An 18,430-nucleotide genomic window follows, 5' to 3' on the forward strand; every position below is an offset into this window, starting at 1 on the left:
AGATGTGCTCACACCCGCTAGTTTTCCAGACTGCTGTCACATGGGCTGTTTGCGCCTGACTTCTTGGATCCTGCCAGCTCACCTTGGTTGTTTCATTCCCGTCATGGCCTGCCTTGGATCCCTTGCCGCCGCATCTGGTCCGATTTGGCTCTTCAATCTGGCAACGTACGTCGATGACGACGGAAGCAATCAGCACGGCACATAAACGTGCAACAGAGGCAACACCATTTGGGCATGACACCGCGCAAGCGAGGATGCGCTCACACCCGCTCATTTTCCAAACTGCTTTCACATAGGCCGTTTACACCGGACTTCTTGGATCCTACCAGGTTACCTCGAATGTTTCATTCCCGCCATGGCCTGCCTTGGATCCCTTTCTGCCGCATCTGGTCCGAACTGGCTCTTCAATCTGGCAACATACATCGATGACGACAGCAGCAATCAGCACGGCATATAAATGCACAACAGAGGCAACACCATTTGGGCATGACACCACGCAAGCGACGATGCGCTCACACCCGCTCGTTTTCCAGGTACAGGAAATCTGCACCATGTATTAGAAGCAGCAATTACTGTCTGTGCACGATCTCTTGCCCACCAGAGTTTCTTGATATGTCCAAGTGGTGACTCGGTCTGCAGATTTGCTTGTGGCAGTTGCTGTCCGATGTACTTCTGATGCTTTCGGGTGACATTAACTCTAATCCCAGTCCCATGACGAAGGCTGAGGCTGAGTCATTTGCCGTTGCCTTAGAAAGATTGCAGAAATTAGATGAAGTGTATGCATTCGTGCTCGAAACAACCCGAAGGCTGGAAAAGGGCCAAGATACTTTGTTGAGGGAGCTCAACTGTTCCAAAGAGAGGGAGGCTGCAGCTGTGAAAGCAATTAAGCACTTAACTAAAAGAGTGGCCGCACTGGAGAGGCACAAGACTGAGAAAGGCGAAGCTAAAACTGCAAAAGAACAGGAGGTGGTTTCACAAAGTGAGGTAAACCATTTGAATGAAAGGACAGTGATGCTGGAAACATCAATTGCCAATCAACGTTCTGATGAGGTCGGCACACCCGAACATGCTCTTGGTTCTGTCTCGGAGCAGATTTCATTAATAACATCCAAGTGCGATAATGCCGGGAATCGCTTGCGACGATGCAATCTTTTCTTTGGAATGGTAGACGATCGCAACGAAGACTGGGCAGCATCTGAACAAAAAATCATCCAATTTTGTTCAGAAAAGCTTGGCTTAACTACAACAAGCACACAGTTTGAGTGAGCACACAGACTAGGGAAGTATAATGATAAGAAACGTAGACCAAATATAGCGAAATTAACATATTTCAAGGACAAAGTACATATTCTTTCATGTGCACGTAAATTGAAGGGTACTTCCTTTTCCATTGGGGAAGATTTCTCGCTGGAAACGCGATGAATAAGAAAGAAACCTTACACATTTGCGTAAGTGCAAAACAAGCCTTTTAGGTTGTCTTTTGATAAAATGCCCATGGCATCTAAGACCTTCATATATGACACCATCACACACAGTGTTGTGCCGACAAGCAGATAGCTAGGCCACAGTAAATGTGCAAAGGATCCCCACGAGTTGAGTGCACGTATCAATCATTATTCACTATCATTGTCATATGCAAACATCTCGGCCTCATGCCAAAACATGATCTGCTCTCTTCGTTCCTAGACGATAGTGAATCGCACATCGTAATTCTTACAAAAACAGATTATGAAATTCTTCCCGATGCGCATTCATATAACATATACAGGCATGATCGTATTGATGAAAGAGGTGGCGGCATCCTTCTAAAAATAAAGAGGGCAATAACATCATACCCAGTTAACACCGATTCAAATCTCGAAATTGTCTACGCAGCCTGTTTAATATCTTTTGTTCAGTTATTGATAGGCGCTTGTTACCATCTGCCAGATTCTGGTAATTTGTTCGTTAATGAGCTGCGCATCAGCATTACTAAGGCAACTATGTCCCACTGACAGCATCTATCTCAGTGGAGATTTTAATTACCCCTTAATCAACTGGGCTCAACTACCATCATCTTGTCATATTTCAACAGAATTCTGTAGCTTGACACCTAATTATACAACCTGACTCAAGTCATCAACCAACCCACCTGTGAGACCAATATATCAGATCTAATACTTACAACAGTACCCGAAACGATAAAAGAAATAACACACTTGGATGGATTCAGTGATCATCATTTACTTCAGGTAAATTTAGACATTCCAGTTCTGTTTATGGGCTATGTGACAAAGACAATTAATGATTGCAATAAAGCTAATGTCATAGATATCAACACAGGACTTGAAACCTTCTTTTACCATGAATTTCTACCTTCATTTAACAGTTAAGGCATTGATGAAAACTGGACACTCTTTAGAGATAGGGTGTCATCTTTGGTCAGCCAGAAGGTCCCTCTAATCACAATAACCAAAGTTAAATCTAACCCTTGGTTCACTAGGAAGGTTAAGCAACTAAGGAACAAAAAAAAAAAGTGGTTATACTAAAGCGGTTATATATAGTGTGCAGGTACCTGTTCAGCTTAGGATAGATACAATGTCTGCCTAAAAAACTATTGCTCTGCGTTATCTGCTGCGAAAGATAAATACATTGCACATGATCTTCTATCACTTATGAAAACTAATCCTAAAAAGTTTTGGAAGCAAATATGCCCTGATCGTGACACTAGTTTCATTTCCCTACAAAGTAACAACACTCCCATCACAGACAATGAGTGGCCAGAAATATTCAACACCTTCTTCTCATCTGTGTTCACTTCAGAAGTTCACTCTAATCTTCCTGAATGAAGTTCTCGGTCTTGATAACCACTACATGACACCCATTAAAATAACTGAAGAAAGCATCATCATCATCATCATCAGCCTGGTTACGCCCACTGTAGGGCAAAGGCCTCTCCCATACTTCTCCAACTACCTTGGTCATGTACTAATTGTGGCCGTGTCGTCCCTGCAAACTTCTTAATCTCATCCACCCACCTAACTTTCTGCCGCCCCCTGCAACGCTACCCTTCCCTTGGAATCCAGTCCATAACCCTTAATAACCATCAGTTATCTTCCCTCCTCATTACATATCCTGCCCATGCCCATTTCTTTTTCTTGATTTCAACTAAGATGTCATTAACTTGCATTTGTTCCCTCACCCAATCTGCTCTTTTCTTATCCCTTAACGTTACACCCATCATTATTCTTTCCATAGCTCGTTGCATCGTACTCAATTTAAGCAGAACCCTTTTCGTAAACCTCCAGGTTTCTGCCCCGTAGGTGAGTACTGCTAAGGCACAGCTATCATACATTTTTCTCTCGAGGGATAATGGCAAAATGCTGTTCATGATCTCAGAATGCCTGCCAAACGCAACCCAGCCCATTCTTATTCTTCTGATTATTTCCGTCTCATGATCCGGATCCGCGGTCGCTACCTGCCCTAAGTAGGTGTATTCCCTTACCACTTCCAGTGCCTCGCTACCTATTGTAAATTGCTGTTCTCTTGCAAGAGTGTTAAACATTACTTTATTTTCCTGCAGATTAATTTTTAGACCCACTCTTCTGCTTTGCCTCTCCAGGTCAGTGAGCATGCATTGCAATTGATCCCCTGAGTTACTAAGCAAGGCAATATCATCAGCGAATCGCAAGTTACTAAGATATTCTCCATTAACTATTATCCCAAATTCTTCCCAATCCAGGTCTCTGAATACCTGCTGTAAACACGCTGTGAATAGCATTGGAGAGATCGTATCTCCCTGCCTGACGCCTTTCTTTATTGGGATTTTGTTGCTTTCTTTATGGAGGACTACGGTGGCTGTGGAGCCGCTGTAGATATCTTTTAGTATTTTTACATACGGCTCGTCTACAACCTGATTCCGTAATGCCTCCATGACTGCTGAGGTTTCGACTGAATCAAACGCTTTCTCGTAATCAATGAAAGCTATATATAAGGGTTGGTTATATTTCGCACATATCTCTATCACCTGATTGATAGTGTGAATATGCTCTATTGTTGAGAAGCCTTTACGGAATCCTCTGGTCCTTTGCTTGACAGAAGTCTACGTTTGCAATTACCTTAGTAAACAGTTTGTAGGCAACCGACAGTAAGCTGATCGGACTATAATTTTTCAAGTCTTTGGCATCCCCTTTCTTATGGATTAGGATTATGTTAGCGTTCTTCCAAGATTCCGGTACGCTCGAGGTCATGAGGCATTGCGTATACAGGGTGGCCGGTTTTTCTAGAATAATCTGCCCACCATCCTTCAACAAATCTGCCGTTACCTGATCCTCCCCAGCTGCCTGCCCCCTTTGCATAGCTCCCAAGGCTTTCTTTACTTCTTCCGGCGTTACTTGTGGGATGTCAAATTCCTCTAGACTATTCCCCCATCCATTATCGTCACGGGGGCCACTGGTACTGTATAAATCTCTATAGAACTCCTCAGCCACTTGAACTATCTTAACCATATTAATAATGATATTGCGGGCTTTGTCTCTTAACACATACATCTAATTATCGCCTATTCCTAGTTGTTTCTTCACTGCTTTTAGGCCTCCTCCGTTCCCGAGAGCATGCTCAATTCTATCCACATTATACTTCCTTACGTCAACTATTTCACACTTGTTAACTTGGAAAGTTTTGCCAGTTCTATTCTAACTGTAGGGTTAGAGGCTTTCACACATTAGCGTTTCTTGATTAGATCTTTCGTCTCCTGCGATAGCTTACTGGTATCCTGTCTAACAGAGTTACCACCGACTTCTATTGCACACTCCTTAATCATGCCCACAAGATTGTCAAGCCGAAAACCTGTCCTGTAGCTTGGTCTGGAATTGCTCTATTTTCCCTCTTCCGTCTTACCGCTAACTCATTGAACTGCTTCTTATGTGCCAGTTTCTTCCGTTCCCTCCTCAGGTCTAGGCTAATTCGAGTTCTTACCATCCTATGGTCACTGTAGCGCACCTTGCCGAGCACGTCCACATCTTGTATGAAGGCATCAAGTGCCTCATAAATAACCTGAAACTATCTACTTCAGTCGGTATTGATCGCATTAATTGTAAAATATTTTTAAAAAAATTTTTTTATTTCACATTTTTCAGCAATCCTTAACTACCGGAATACTGCCCTCTGACTGGAAGATAGCTAAAGTAATACCCATATTTAAAACTGGAAACAGAACCTCAGCTGAAAATTACTGTCCTATCTCTTACGTGCATTTGCTGCAAAATGCTAGAACATACAATTGCATCTAATACTTTCAGTCATCTTGACCACAATAAACTTTTTTATGCTAATCAACATGAGTTTAGAAAGAATCATTCCTGCAAAACACAGTTATTTGAACTAACGACCGACTTGCATTTTGATACGAACAATAACCTACAAATCAATTGTATATTTCTTAACTTCGCCAAAGCCTTCGACCGCGTTGCTCACTGCCGCATGATTTCTAAACTATCATCACTCCGTCTAGACTTGTTAACTTTATCGTGGCTTCGTAACTTCCTTTCACATCGCCAACAGTCCATAGTTGTTAATAATCTGTCCTCTAATCTTTCCCCAGTTACCTCCGGTGTGCTACAGGGCAACATAGCTGGTCCATTATTATTTCTTATTTATATAAATGATTTACCTAAGAACATTTATTCCTGCATGCAAATTTTTGCGGATGATTGTATCATCTACTGTCCCATTAAACCTGCTAATGACCATCTGGAACTCCAATCCAATCTTCATCTTATCAAAGAGTGGTGCAAAACATGGTTAATGACCCATAACGTATCGAAATGTAAGGTCATCTCATTCAGCCGCAAACATAACAATTCTAGTTATACATACCACATTCAAGATGACTTATACCTGTGTCACACGGGCACATTTGGAAGGCATTCCAGTCGACGGCCTTCGAAACGCCACAACTCTATCGACTCAAAGGAGTTGTCGCGCTGCTACACGGCACTTTTGAAAGGCCGTTGAGTGGTTCAGGCATTTCTCGCAAAATTGTGTGGCGCTGCCGATCTTTATTTTCGTTTTCATGTCACGAAAAGTTAAACAACATTAAAACCTCTTAAAAGCACTATAATTTCTTTTATGTTTGTTTATACAATAAAAGAATTTGTTTATACATCGCCATACATATATGTTTAGTTTTTAACTTGTTGAGTAGCGAAACTTCAGCAACGTTTTCGCCGCTCGATGCGGCTGCCATTTTGGTGTGTGTTCGCACATGTCAAGTGGCAAAAATACTTTATTGAATAATTAATAACACTCATATATAGTATTTTTAGAGCATTTTGGTTTGATTTGTTTTTTTTTCTAACCGTGAGTACGAGCACACTGTGAACGAGAGGGCATGTACGCGCTGTTTCCGTTTCCGTTGCTCAAAGGCCATCGAGATTTTGATAGAGTTGTAAGGTGCTCCATTGACTCGATAGACCATTGACTCGGCGGCCTTCGAAACGGCCCGTGTGGCAGCTCGAACTTGACCTTTGAGTCAACTGACTATCGGTTGGAAGGCTTTCCAAACGCCCGTGTGACACGGGTATTACTGTCTCACGTCTCCCATAACAAATATCTTGGTGTTAACCGTTCCATCACATCTTTCATGGTCATTTCATATCACGTCCATATGCGCCGTCGCCTCTAAGTCTTTAGGGTACCTACGCCGTAACCTCAAAAGTTCCCCTGCTAATATTCGTAAACTAGCCTACCTTACTTTTGTTCGCCCACAACTTGAGTTTGCTTCCTCCATTTGATCGCCTTATCATAACATGGTCACCACTTTGGAATCCATCCAAAATAGGGCCGCAGCATTCATCTCAAGAAACTATAACTACCATTCAAGCACCACTCAGATTAAAACTAATCTTTTTCTCCAATCTTTAGGCACACGCCGTGACATCGCTCTACTAACAGTATTTCACATGTACGTACACTCCAATAGATCATGTTCCTTTGACCTCGATGTCCCATCTCGCATGTCCAAAAGATTGCACAATCATACGAGCCTTGCATGGATACACGGTGACACTTTAGCTTTTAATTCATCAGCACTTCCACGAGCCATCAGATTATGAAATAATCTACCAGACAGCATCGCATCTCTGTCTTATCCTGATACATTCCATCACTAACTTATTAAACATCACTGAATCCATTGTTTAGCATGTTTCATATTTATGTTTCAGTTCATATTTTGAATTTAAGCATTTCGTTTCCCCTTTTGCTATGACACGCTTGATGAATTGCGCTCTTATTCATGCGCCATGCGCTTTTTGTGTTATCGCGTGCTTTGAACTATGTACTATATTTCTTCTCATTATTTCCGCATTGCTTGGTCTCCTCTTTACTGCTATTATGTGCACAAATTTTATTTACCACATATTGTACGCTTTATTTTTAATCTGACTGTGTAAGCACTGTTGGGATTTTCACCCCCCTTACACAATGCCCTACGGGCCTGTAAGGTAGTTTGGGGGGGAATACCATACTTTGCGAATATTTCAAAGCATCAGCTCCGTTCAAATAAACAGAAAATTGGAGCAAAAGTACAGTACATTTTCACCGCCACAAGCACAGTAGAGACATAAAACATGAAAATTTGTGTAGTGAAAAAGGCTACGTCACCTAGGTAGCCATACCCTCAGGCTGTACAGCAATCATTCCTACTCTCTGAAGAGCTCTGTGCATGTGAAGAAACTAGTCGAATCTCGATATAACAAATGAAGCGGGACATCCATAAATCATTTTTTTTTTCTGAGAAGTCGTTATAGTGAAAGCCCCAATATTAACCATTCCGCCCATCAACCCCAGTTCATAGGCTGTCACCGTTTGAGCTATCCAGGAGATGTTGCCGTTGGCTCTCAGTCCTCGCTTTTGCTGTTTTCCATAGGTTCCGCCACCACACACCACCGAGGCACGTTATAGTAAGAGTGACACGCACAAAGCACATGCTGACGCTCTGAAAACTACTGACAAAAAAAAAAGCTCCATATTACTTCCAAAGTGCAATGTTTCTTGTTTGTTTGTTTTTACATTCCTTGCTGTGAACACCACAATTGTCTAACTCGAGGCAGACACCTGAACTATTCCAAGGCGCAAGCGCGTATAAACAACACCGTCCAGAAAGTGCGGCCATGCGGCATCCCCGAGAATTACATTTCTCCCTGCACGTAGCTAGTACGGCTGCAGAAAGAGACGTGCGCAGAAAGAAGGAAGAGACACGCTGTCATTGATAGGGGACATTTGCTTGGACAGAGCATGCACTCGCTAAACCCAATGTGTTGTTGCCTCTGGAACAGATTAAAAATTAAAAGATTCTCTCCCAATTTTTTTTATTGAGCACCAGCTCAGATTTTCCGAACTCGTGTGCTGCAGCATCTGGTTTCTGCCCCTTATCGTCGGCTAGCCTACTGTTTCAGCTGCCGTGAAAATTACACAGAAATCTGAGAATCCCCAGATCTTGAAACATTAGTTCGTAGTACTGAAGCCGCCAATGGAAATTGACTCTGTCAACCTTTAATGGCCGAACTCTGTCGAGTGAGGCTAGCTTAGCAGGACTCTTTGAGGAACTATCAGACATTTTTTGGGATATCATCGGCCGTAGCCAGATAAGAAGAACGGGTGAGGCTTACACATTGCTGAATAACAGTTATGTCCTCTGCTATAGCGTCTCCTAGATAAGGAGCAACACGGGGTACGATTCATAATCCATAAGGACATAGCGGGCAACATTAATGATAGGGTAGCTTAGTCGTAATCAAACTTAAGAGGTATAGATTAAAGGTAGTACAAGCCTATGCTCAAACATCTAGTCACAACGATGATGAAGTTGATCAGCTTTATGAAGTTGTTGAATTAGCGATGAGAAAAGTGCAAACTCAGCATACTGTTGTAATGGGCGACTTCAATGCAAAAGTGGGGAAAAAGCAGGCTGGTGAACAAGGAATTCTAGAAACGCTAGAGAAAAGATGCTGGTAGAATTCGCAGAAAGGAATAAGCTTAGAATAATGAACACCTTTTTCAGGAAGCATAGCAACCAAAAGCAGACCTGGAAAAGCCCTAATGGTGAGACAAGAAATGAAATTGACTTCATACTTTCTGCTCATCCCAGCATAGTGCAGGATGTAAGTAGGGTAAAGTGCAGTGATCATAGGTTAGTGAGGGCTAGGATTCACCTCAATTTGAAGAGAGAAAGAGTAAAATCGGTCAAAGAGAAACAGGCCGACCTAGAGGTAGTAAGGGTAAAGGCAGACAAATTCAGGCTGGTACTTGCCAACAAATATGCAGCCTTAGAACAGAGAAATGAAGATGACAAAGAGGTAATGAGTAACTAGACTGGTTTCAGAGGCAGCAATTGAAGTGGGAGGCAAGGCACCAAGGCAACCAGTAGGCAAGCTCTCCCAAGTAACAAAGGACCTAATAAAGAAATGACAAGGAATGAAAATGTCCAACTCAAGAGATAAGATAGAATATGCGGAACTGTCAGAATGGATCAACAAGGTGAAAATAAGTGATATTTGAAACTATAGCATGAGAAATACTGAAGAAGCCGTAAAAAATGGACGCAGCCTGAAATCAGTGAGAAAGAAACTTGGCATAGCACAAACAAAGATATATGCACTCAAAGATAAGCAGAGTAATACCATCAGTAATCTCGATGGTATAGTAAAAGCAGTGGAAGAATTCTATACTGACCTGTACAGTACCCAGAGGAGTCACGATAGCTCCATTTGAAGGAATAATCAACAGGTTGCAGAGACTCCTCCTATGTATGACCTCATCGCTAGTTAGCGATGAGGTCAGAAGGGCCTTGCAAGACATGAAACGGGGGAAATCGGCAGGAGAAGATGGAATAACGGTAGATTTAATCAAAGGAGGCATGCCGCTGCGACGAACACGGTCATGCAACCACTCCTTTTTGCGCAGGCTTTCTTGCTATGCACCCTTGCTCCGCTACATTTCGGTTTCGGTCTCATCGATCCTGCCACCGCTCGTCAACGCGATGACGCTGCTACACAGCCTCCTGTGGATAACGACAGAGCAGCAGAAGACAGGCTGAATCCGCCGCATCCAGCTACAGTTGAGTTTTTCGCCTGGTAACCACGCAGTACTGCCACCTCAGCTTTGCTTTGCCTACAAATACCGCTTACATTCTGAGGCCGTTCGTGGCACGCCGCTGCGACGAACGTTGTCATGCAACCGCTCCTTTTTGCACAGGTTAGTTACCTCCCTCTTGCTAGTTGCCTCCAAACCAGTAGTCCATTTCTGGTCGCAGTGTCGTGCCCCTCTGACCTGCTTGATTGTTACGGTAGATTGTGTGTTTCATGTTATTTTTGCCTCAATGTCCATTTAGTATCTCTCTTGCTTATCATGTCGGGGGATGTGGAATTGAATCCCAGATCGTCGAACGACGATGAACTTGTATCGCTTGTATTTATTTCACACACACTGTCTCGCCTGGAACAGTCCCAAACCATTATTCTCACAGAACTTTCGCTAATCCGCGCTGCCCAAACTAATATAGAAGGTCTGGTCGGCCGCCTGTCTTCGCATGTTGATGCACTGGAAAAAGTTTTCAAGAATAATCAATCGAGTGACTCGTCTTCTAGCACCTTGAAAACAAGCATCGAGAAATTCTCCACAGAAATCAAAGCTCTTACCAACAAATGTGATGACGCCGAGAATCGCCTTCGCTGGTCAAATTTGATTTCTTTAGAAATCAAGGATAATAATGGCGAAACCTGGGCAGAGTCCGAGACCCAGATTATTTCCTTTTGCTCAGAGAAACTTGGCGTTGCCGTAAATCCTGACGACATTGAACGAGCGCACCGGCTGGGACGATGCCAGGCAGACAAAAAGCGCCCTATAGTTGTAAAATTCAGGCATTTCAAAGTTAAATTAAACATTCTATCAGCGGGACCCAAGCTTAAAGATACGTCGTACGCAATTTGTGATGATTATTCAACACAGCAAACAGCCTGAAAAATGCTTTTCACTTACACCCAAGAAAGGAGCACTAACTTTAAGATCCGATTCAACAAGCTCACCATGAAAAACAATTCACATCCAATTCCGAAACAAATTCTGTCGAGGAAGTGCAATTATAGCACTCGGCACTCGCTTGCGGGTCGCCGCCAGGCCCCCGGCCGCAGTCACCCTGCGTGAGATACTTCGCACCGCCGGCTTATCATACTTTGGCGGTTCTTCTAGCCAATATTCGCAGCTATCTGCCGAAGAAAGACGCTGTTGATGCCTTCTTATTAAATGATAGCAATACAGACATAGCCATATTTACCAAGTCCTGGCTAACTTCTGATATCTCAAATGATGAGTTGCTACACAATGTGCGATCTTTCACGGTGTACAGGCGCGACAGAGTGGGGCGGAGGGGTGGCGGTGTGCTTGTTTTCGTGAGGTCGAGTGTGCCCTCTTTTTGTGTCTTACCAATCGGTAATCATGAGATTGTCGCTCTCAAATTAACGCTTCCTTCCAGCACAATCATTTTAATTGCATGCTATCGTGCCCCGGATGCTGACATTTCATTTGTTAACCAACTGTATTCAATCCTACTGGAACTTCAAGCCCGCTACCCCCCGTGTGAGGTGCTTACTTTGTGGCGATTTCAACTTCCCTGACATTAACTGGCTTGACTTATCGGCGCACAGTAGCCAATCGAAAGAGTTTATTAATTTAGTTCTTACCTTCAATCTTACACAAACAGTTGACAAGTCAACCCGCCAAAACAATACTCTTGACCTTGTTCTTGCTTCGAACCCTGAATCCATTCAGTCAATATCATGCATTCCCGCTTTCAGCAATCATTGCTCCTTATTGCTCAAACTGTCCGTACCCATCCCTACTCGTCAATCATCTGTCAAATATATCCGAGACTATAAGAACGCTGACATTCAGAATATTATCATTGAGCTGGACAAGTTTTTTCATTACTTCCGCATGTCCTCCACTTCCAGAACAGTAAATGACAATTGGCTGCTTTTCAAACAAAAATTGTTATCACTCGTTGACCAATATGTACCCCTTGTTTGCATTCGAGGCGATGCCAGCAGACCCTGGTTTTCTAATGCCCTCAGATAACTGTCAAATAAAAGCGGGCAGCAAAACATTCAGCTAGTGCTTTGCGTTGGGAAAGGTATTTTTTCTCTTGTCTTCACAATTACACAAAACTTTTGCGATACTCAAAAAGAAAATTTCATCATCGGGATCTACAGGACATTATTCGCTCCAATCCAAAAAAATTCTGGGAACTTTTAACTCCCTGAATTAGGTCATCACATAATATCTCATAGTTTAGCAATAACGGTTCTGATGTTCCACCAGACAAACGCAGTGATGTAATGAATTCTTAATATTCCTCAGTTTTTACTAATGAATCGACCTTAGATATCCTTCCGCTATCTAAGTTTCCGTTTTCACAGATGCCACCCATTATCATCACTACACATGGTATCATAAAACTTGTTGAAAGGCTTAAAGTTTCAAGCGCCCTGGGACCTGATAATATAAGATCTAAAATACTGAAATGCACCAAAGACATATCAAGCCAGTTTCTGCAAATAATATTTGTGCAATCGATTGCTACCGGCTCAATTCCAGACGACTGGAAGCTGAGCAAGGTAGTACCGGTTTTTAAAGCAGGTAACCGTTTTGATCCTTCTAACTACCGACCGATTTCACTAACATGCATTGCTTGCAAACTACTAGAGCATATAATATATTCACAAGTTTCATCTCACCTTGAGTCTAACAGCTTTTTTCCCAACCAGCACGGCTTCAGATCCGGTCATTCATGCGAAACCCAACTTTTGCATTTCACAACTGATCTTCACCTAAATTTAGATTCCTCATTTCAGACGGCCGTCATAAATCTAGACTTCTCGAAAGCTTTCGTTCGTGTACCCCATGAGCGCCTTTTAGCCAAACTTTCATGCTTGTATCTTGATTCGCTGATATTAACATGGATTCGTTGTTTTCTATCCGGTCGTTGTCAATTCACTGTTATCGATAATGATCATTCGCCCACAACTGAAGTTCTTTCTGGTGTCCCACAGGGCTCTGTGCTCAGCCCACTTTTGTTTTTAATCTTCATAAACAATCTTCCTTCCAGCATTTTATCGTGCATTCGTCTTTTCGCAGATTAAGTACAGCTTTTTCCCACGTACTATTGAATTCTGGAACTTGATTCCCGGAACAATTAGGTCACTGCCATTAAACAATTTCCTGTTAAAAGTTAAAAATTAAAATTAAATTATGTGGTTTTACGTGCCAAAACTCCTTTCTGATTATGAGGCACGCCGTAGTGAGGACTCCGGAAATTTCGACCACCTGGGGTTCTTTAACGTGCACCTAAATCTAAGTACACGGGTGTTTTCGCATTTCGCCCCCATTGAAATGCGGCCGCCGTGGCCGGGATTCGATCCCGCGACCTTGTACCATAGCTGAGCAACCATGGCGAGTTCCTGTTAAAAGTTAACCACACCTGATCTTATGTATTTTCTTGTTGTTACAGTGTATTGACTCATTCTTGTTTTTGTACTGACTCCCAGTGTTGCTGTTATTTTGAGTTTCATTTGTGTCATCTGCCTAATTTCTGCTGAATTTTTAATATGTTATTGTTTACTTGCTTTTTTTTATGACTTCTTTTGTCTAACCCACTCCTGCAATAGCCCCATAAAGGGGCAGCAGTATGTATAAATAAATAAAATTAATAAATGACTGCGTCTTGCCACCGCATGACCACATACAATGATCAGTTGTTGCTTCAAAATGACTTAAGACAGAATTGAAGACTGGTGTTCAACATGGCTAATGAAGCTGAATGTATCAAAGTCCAAATACATGCAGGTAACACGCAAGCGCACTAACCTCAGCTACGCATATTCGTTGTACTCAACCACCCTTTCCCAAGTTGAATCTTACCGTTATCTTGGAATTCTCATCACCAGCAAACTCACCTGGTTCGAGCACATCACGAAGATTGCAGCTTATGCATCGAAATCACTTGGGTTCATTAGATGGCACCTCAGCTTCTACCCCCCCCCCCCCGTTATTCACAGTCTAGCTTACACAACTTTTGTCCAAACAAAACTAGAATTTGGCTGTCCAATTTGGAATCCACATCAGGCTTACCTAATCGATAGCCTAGAAGCCATTCAAAACTGTGCAGCCTGATATATTTCATCCGACTACGACACCCACTCCAGTGTTACCAACATAAAATTATCGCTTGATATCGAGCCTCTGACGCACAGACGAAAAATCGCCTGTTTGTCATTTCATAAGCTATACTGCTGTTTTCCTTCGCTTCAAGACTCTCTCCTGCATCCACCTCTCCAAACATCACGCCGTTTCTTCAACTCCATGAACATTCTACATCTGCATGGCTCCTCTAACACATTTAACAAGTTACTCCGGCCTCTTGCGATTCCAGAATGGAATTCATTACCAGACCATATTGTAATAAAACACGATCCATATATGTTCCGGCAGTTGCTGACATTTTATTTGAAAACATCATGTGAGAATTCTTGCCTGCTTCTGTTTGCCCCTGTTTACTGTTGTTGTTTTTATACTTGTTAATGCTTACTTTAAAGGGTATTTTTGTACTTTTTCTTCTGTATATATCCTGCTGATCACTGATTGTGACAATGTTTGACAGTGACCTACACTGCTGTGTTCGACGTTCCGCCCCCCCTTATGTAATGCCCCTTCCAGTGGTCTTTAAGGACCAATAAATGATGATGATGATGAGATGGAGGAGACATAATGCTTGTAAAACTGGCGGCTCTCTCTATGAAGTGTCTATCGACTTCAAGGGTACCAGAAAACTTGAAGAATGCAAACATTATACTAATCCACAAAAAAAAGGAGATGTTAAAGAATTGAAAAACTATAGGCCCATTAGCTTACTCCCAAGTATTATATAAAATATTTACCAAAATAATCTCCAAATTATTAAGGGCAACACTGGACTTCAGTCAACCAAGGGAACAGTTTGGCTTCAGGAAGGGATACTCTACAATGGATTACATCCATGTTATTAATCAGGTTATTGAGAAATCCGCAGAGTATAATAAGCCTCTCTATATGGCTTTCATAGATTACGAAAATGCATTTGATTCAGTAGAGATACCAACTGTCATAGCGGCATTACGTAATCAAGGAGTACAGAACGCTGACATAAATACCTTGGACAATATCTACAGAGGTTCTACAGCTACCTTAATTCTACGCAAGAAAAGCAGGAAGATACCTATAAAGAAAGGGGTCGGTCAGGGAGACACAATCTCTCCAATGCTATTCATTGTGTGCTTAGAAGTATTCAAGCTATTAAACTAGGAAGGCTTAGGAGTAAAGATCGACGGCAAATATGTTGGCAACCTTCGGTTTGCCGATGACATTGTCCTATTCAGCAACAATGCAGACGAGTTACAACAAATGATTGAGGACCTTAACAAAGAGAGTGTAAGAGTGGGGTTGAAGATTAATATGCAGAAGACAAAGATAATGATGAATAGCCACGCAAGAGAACAAGAATTCAGGATTGCCAGTTAATTAACCTCTAGATTCAGTGAAGGAGTATGTTTACCTAGGTCAATTAATCACAGGAAACCCTGATCATGCGAAGGAAATTCATAGAAGAATAAAAATTGGTTGGATTGCATACGGCAGACATTGTCAGCTCCTGACTGGAAGCTTGCCATAATCATTCAAAAGGAAGGTGTACAATCAGTGCATTTTACCGGAGCTGACATATGGGGCACAGACTTAGAGACTGACAAAGAAGCTTGAGAACAAGTTAAGGACTGTGCAAAAAGCGATGGAACGAAGAATGCTAGGCATAACGTTAAGAGACACAAAGAGTGCGGTTTGGATCAGAGAGCAAACGGGTATAGCCAATATTCTAATTGACATTAAGAGAAAGAAATGGAGCTGGGCAGGTCATGTAATGCACAGGTTAGACAACCATTGTACTATTAGGGTTAGAGAATGGATACCAAAAGAAGAAAAATGCAGTCGAGGATGGCAGAAGACTAGGTGGAGCGATGACATTAGGAAATCTGCGGGCGCTTGTTGGAATTGGTTGGTACAAGACAGGGCTAATTGGAGATCGCAGGCAGAGAGAGGGAGACTATTTTATGCCCTGCAGTGGACATAAAATAGACTGATGATGATTATGACTGAGGCGTTAACATGACATGAAAACTGAATAACGATCGTTATTCTGAAAAGTTCGTTATTCTGAAGCTCGTAGTACTTAAATATTTTTACATCGAAACCATAAGAAGTCAGCTGGCAATTTCTGAAAATTTAATTAATCTGAAAAGCTTGTTAATGTGGTATTCATGATAACAATATTTCACTGTACTTGTTTGCTCCTAATGCTCCATTTGTGCTTTTAATAAGGAACACTTCTTAACGTACCGCGTAATGACAGAAACTTGCTAAATGTAAGAATACTGGGATGTGAACATCATGTTATATTGTTATAACGGCTGTTCATTATTTGAAAACTATTTGAAAGTATTCGATTCGATTCACTTTTGGCACTATTCAACTTGTATTCATTATGGGGTTTTACGTGCCAAAACCACTTTCTGATTATGAGGCACGCCGTAGTGGAGGACTGCGGAAATTTTGACCACCTGGGGTTCTTTAACGTGCGCATAAATCTAAGTACACTGGTGTTTTCGCATTTCGCCCCCATCGAAATGCGACCGCCGTGGCCGGGATTCAATCCCGCGACCTCGTGCTCCGCAGCCCAACACCATAGCCACTGAGCAACCACGGCAGGTAACATGTATTCAATTCAGTCTCAGGAATCACTATTCATGCACCCCTAGTTTTTAGCAAAACGTATTTCGGCATTATAAATAGAAAAAGGCAAAATATTTCGAAATAACCAAAATTTTATACTACCTCTGTATTAGTAGCACCTCAAGAAAATGAACTTGTCGCCCAAAATATTGTGAACATTTCCAATTTGCAAAACTGAAAAATCACATGTGCTACCATCAGCAACAAATATTCCTGGATGGCCGTGGTTACAAATCCATGCCAGCTCTTTCGCCATCGCCCGCAGAAAGAGACCTCATCTAGAGCAGAAAGCCCTTCTTCACATCGCCGACAAAGACACGCTTTTTGCGCTCTTCCACGTGACTGACGCACTGTTTGGCCGTTCCGTGATGCCACAAACTACATACAAATTTGCATAGCACCCAGCTAAGGACAGCACAGGCAGCACTGAAAATTGCGGCGTCAGCTGTGTTCTCTAGACCTGCAATATCGTGATCACACCTATTGTATTGTTCACAATTGTGACAATCTTAAGGATTGAGGAGGAGAATCACTGGCAAATACCACATAGAAAGTGATAAAACCCGTGGATGCTTTGGTTGGTAACGTTTGGCAATATGCCAGAGGTGCATCATGTGCAGATGTGCAAACACTGCAAGTGCTTGGTATGCACTTTACTGACAGCCTCCGGCGTTATCAATGAGCTTAGGTGCAGCAGGCACAACAGCTCAAGGCGCGTTGCCTGCACTCAGAACCAACATGTCGCCCTATGGTTCCTCTGACTGTCGGTGCACGTCGTGAGTGCTGTTGCTTTGCAACGTTGCGTTTCCTTCTGCTGCAGAAATAACATGCATGGCACTGTGGCGAGTAATCTCACTCTTGGTGATGGACATACGGGCCAGGCACACTCTGGCATATAGTTAACAGAGTCGAGGTCTGCACAGGCTGTGTGCACACCAGGTGAAGATGACTACGCATGAAAACGCGTTTTCACTCCTACCCTTTGGAATTCATTTTACCAGCATAAATGATTTTGTGGATTCCTGCTTTTCAAATGTAGGAGGTTCCTCCCATTTAATGCAATTTTTAACGCCAATTTGCGTGTTTCAATGCTACAATATTTCAATATAACTGATAATTTTAGGTGGTCCCATGAGATTCAGTACAAAGAGATTTCACTCTACTATGATATGAACTTCATTTTATGTTTATGATTTAAATGAACTTTCTTTCTTCCAAAGCTATTTGAAAAATAGAGTATCCTATCCGATTTATCTTTGACACTATACCTACTCAATTCGACCTTGCAAATGATTATTTGCACACCACTAATACTGAGAAGCAACCATCTGAAGCCAATGAAGATAAAGAAAGCACAGGAGCAGCAATTATTATAACTATATTTTTTCAGCTTTTTTTCAGAATTATTTAAAGATGGTGAATTTGTGATAAACATACTGTTCATAATAGACAAAAACGGTAAGTGAAAGTAGATGAACAGACAACTTTTGCTGCCAATGGGAGACAAATTCACAGCCTGCCCAGGATGCAAGCGGTGCTCTATCAATTGCAATTGAGCGAAGGCAACAGCTGTCCC

The 18,430-nt window shown here is 42.2% G+C and overlaps 1 protein-coding gene across 2 annotated transcripts in view; it reads right to left on the bottom strand.

Moving 5' to 3' along the window:
* Positions 1-18,430, bottom strand: part of Ssu72 (Ssu72 CTD phosphatase) — a 97,299-nt gene that overhangs the window by 11,562 nt on the left and 67,307 nt on the right. Inside the window, exon 5 of one of the 2 annotated variants that reach the window (XR_011511952.1) lies at positions 83-1,195. The exons of the other annotated variant lie outside the window; for it this stretch is intronic. The gene's annotated coding sequence lies outside the window, so the exon portion shown is untranslated. The remainder of the gene's footprint in view (positions 1-82; positions 1,196-18,430) is intronic. 2 annotated transcript variants of the gene reach the window in all.

Source organism: Dermacentor albipictus, chromosome 2, assembly GCF_038994185.2.
Source record: "Dermacentor albipictus isolate Rhodes 1998 colony chromosome 2, USDA_Dalb.pri_finalv2, whole genome shotgun sequence".
NCBI lineage: Eukaryota > Metazoa > Arthropoda > Arachnida > Ixodida > Ixodidae > Dermacentor > Dermacentor albipictus.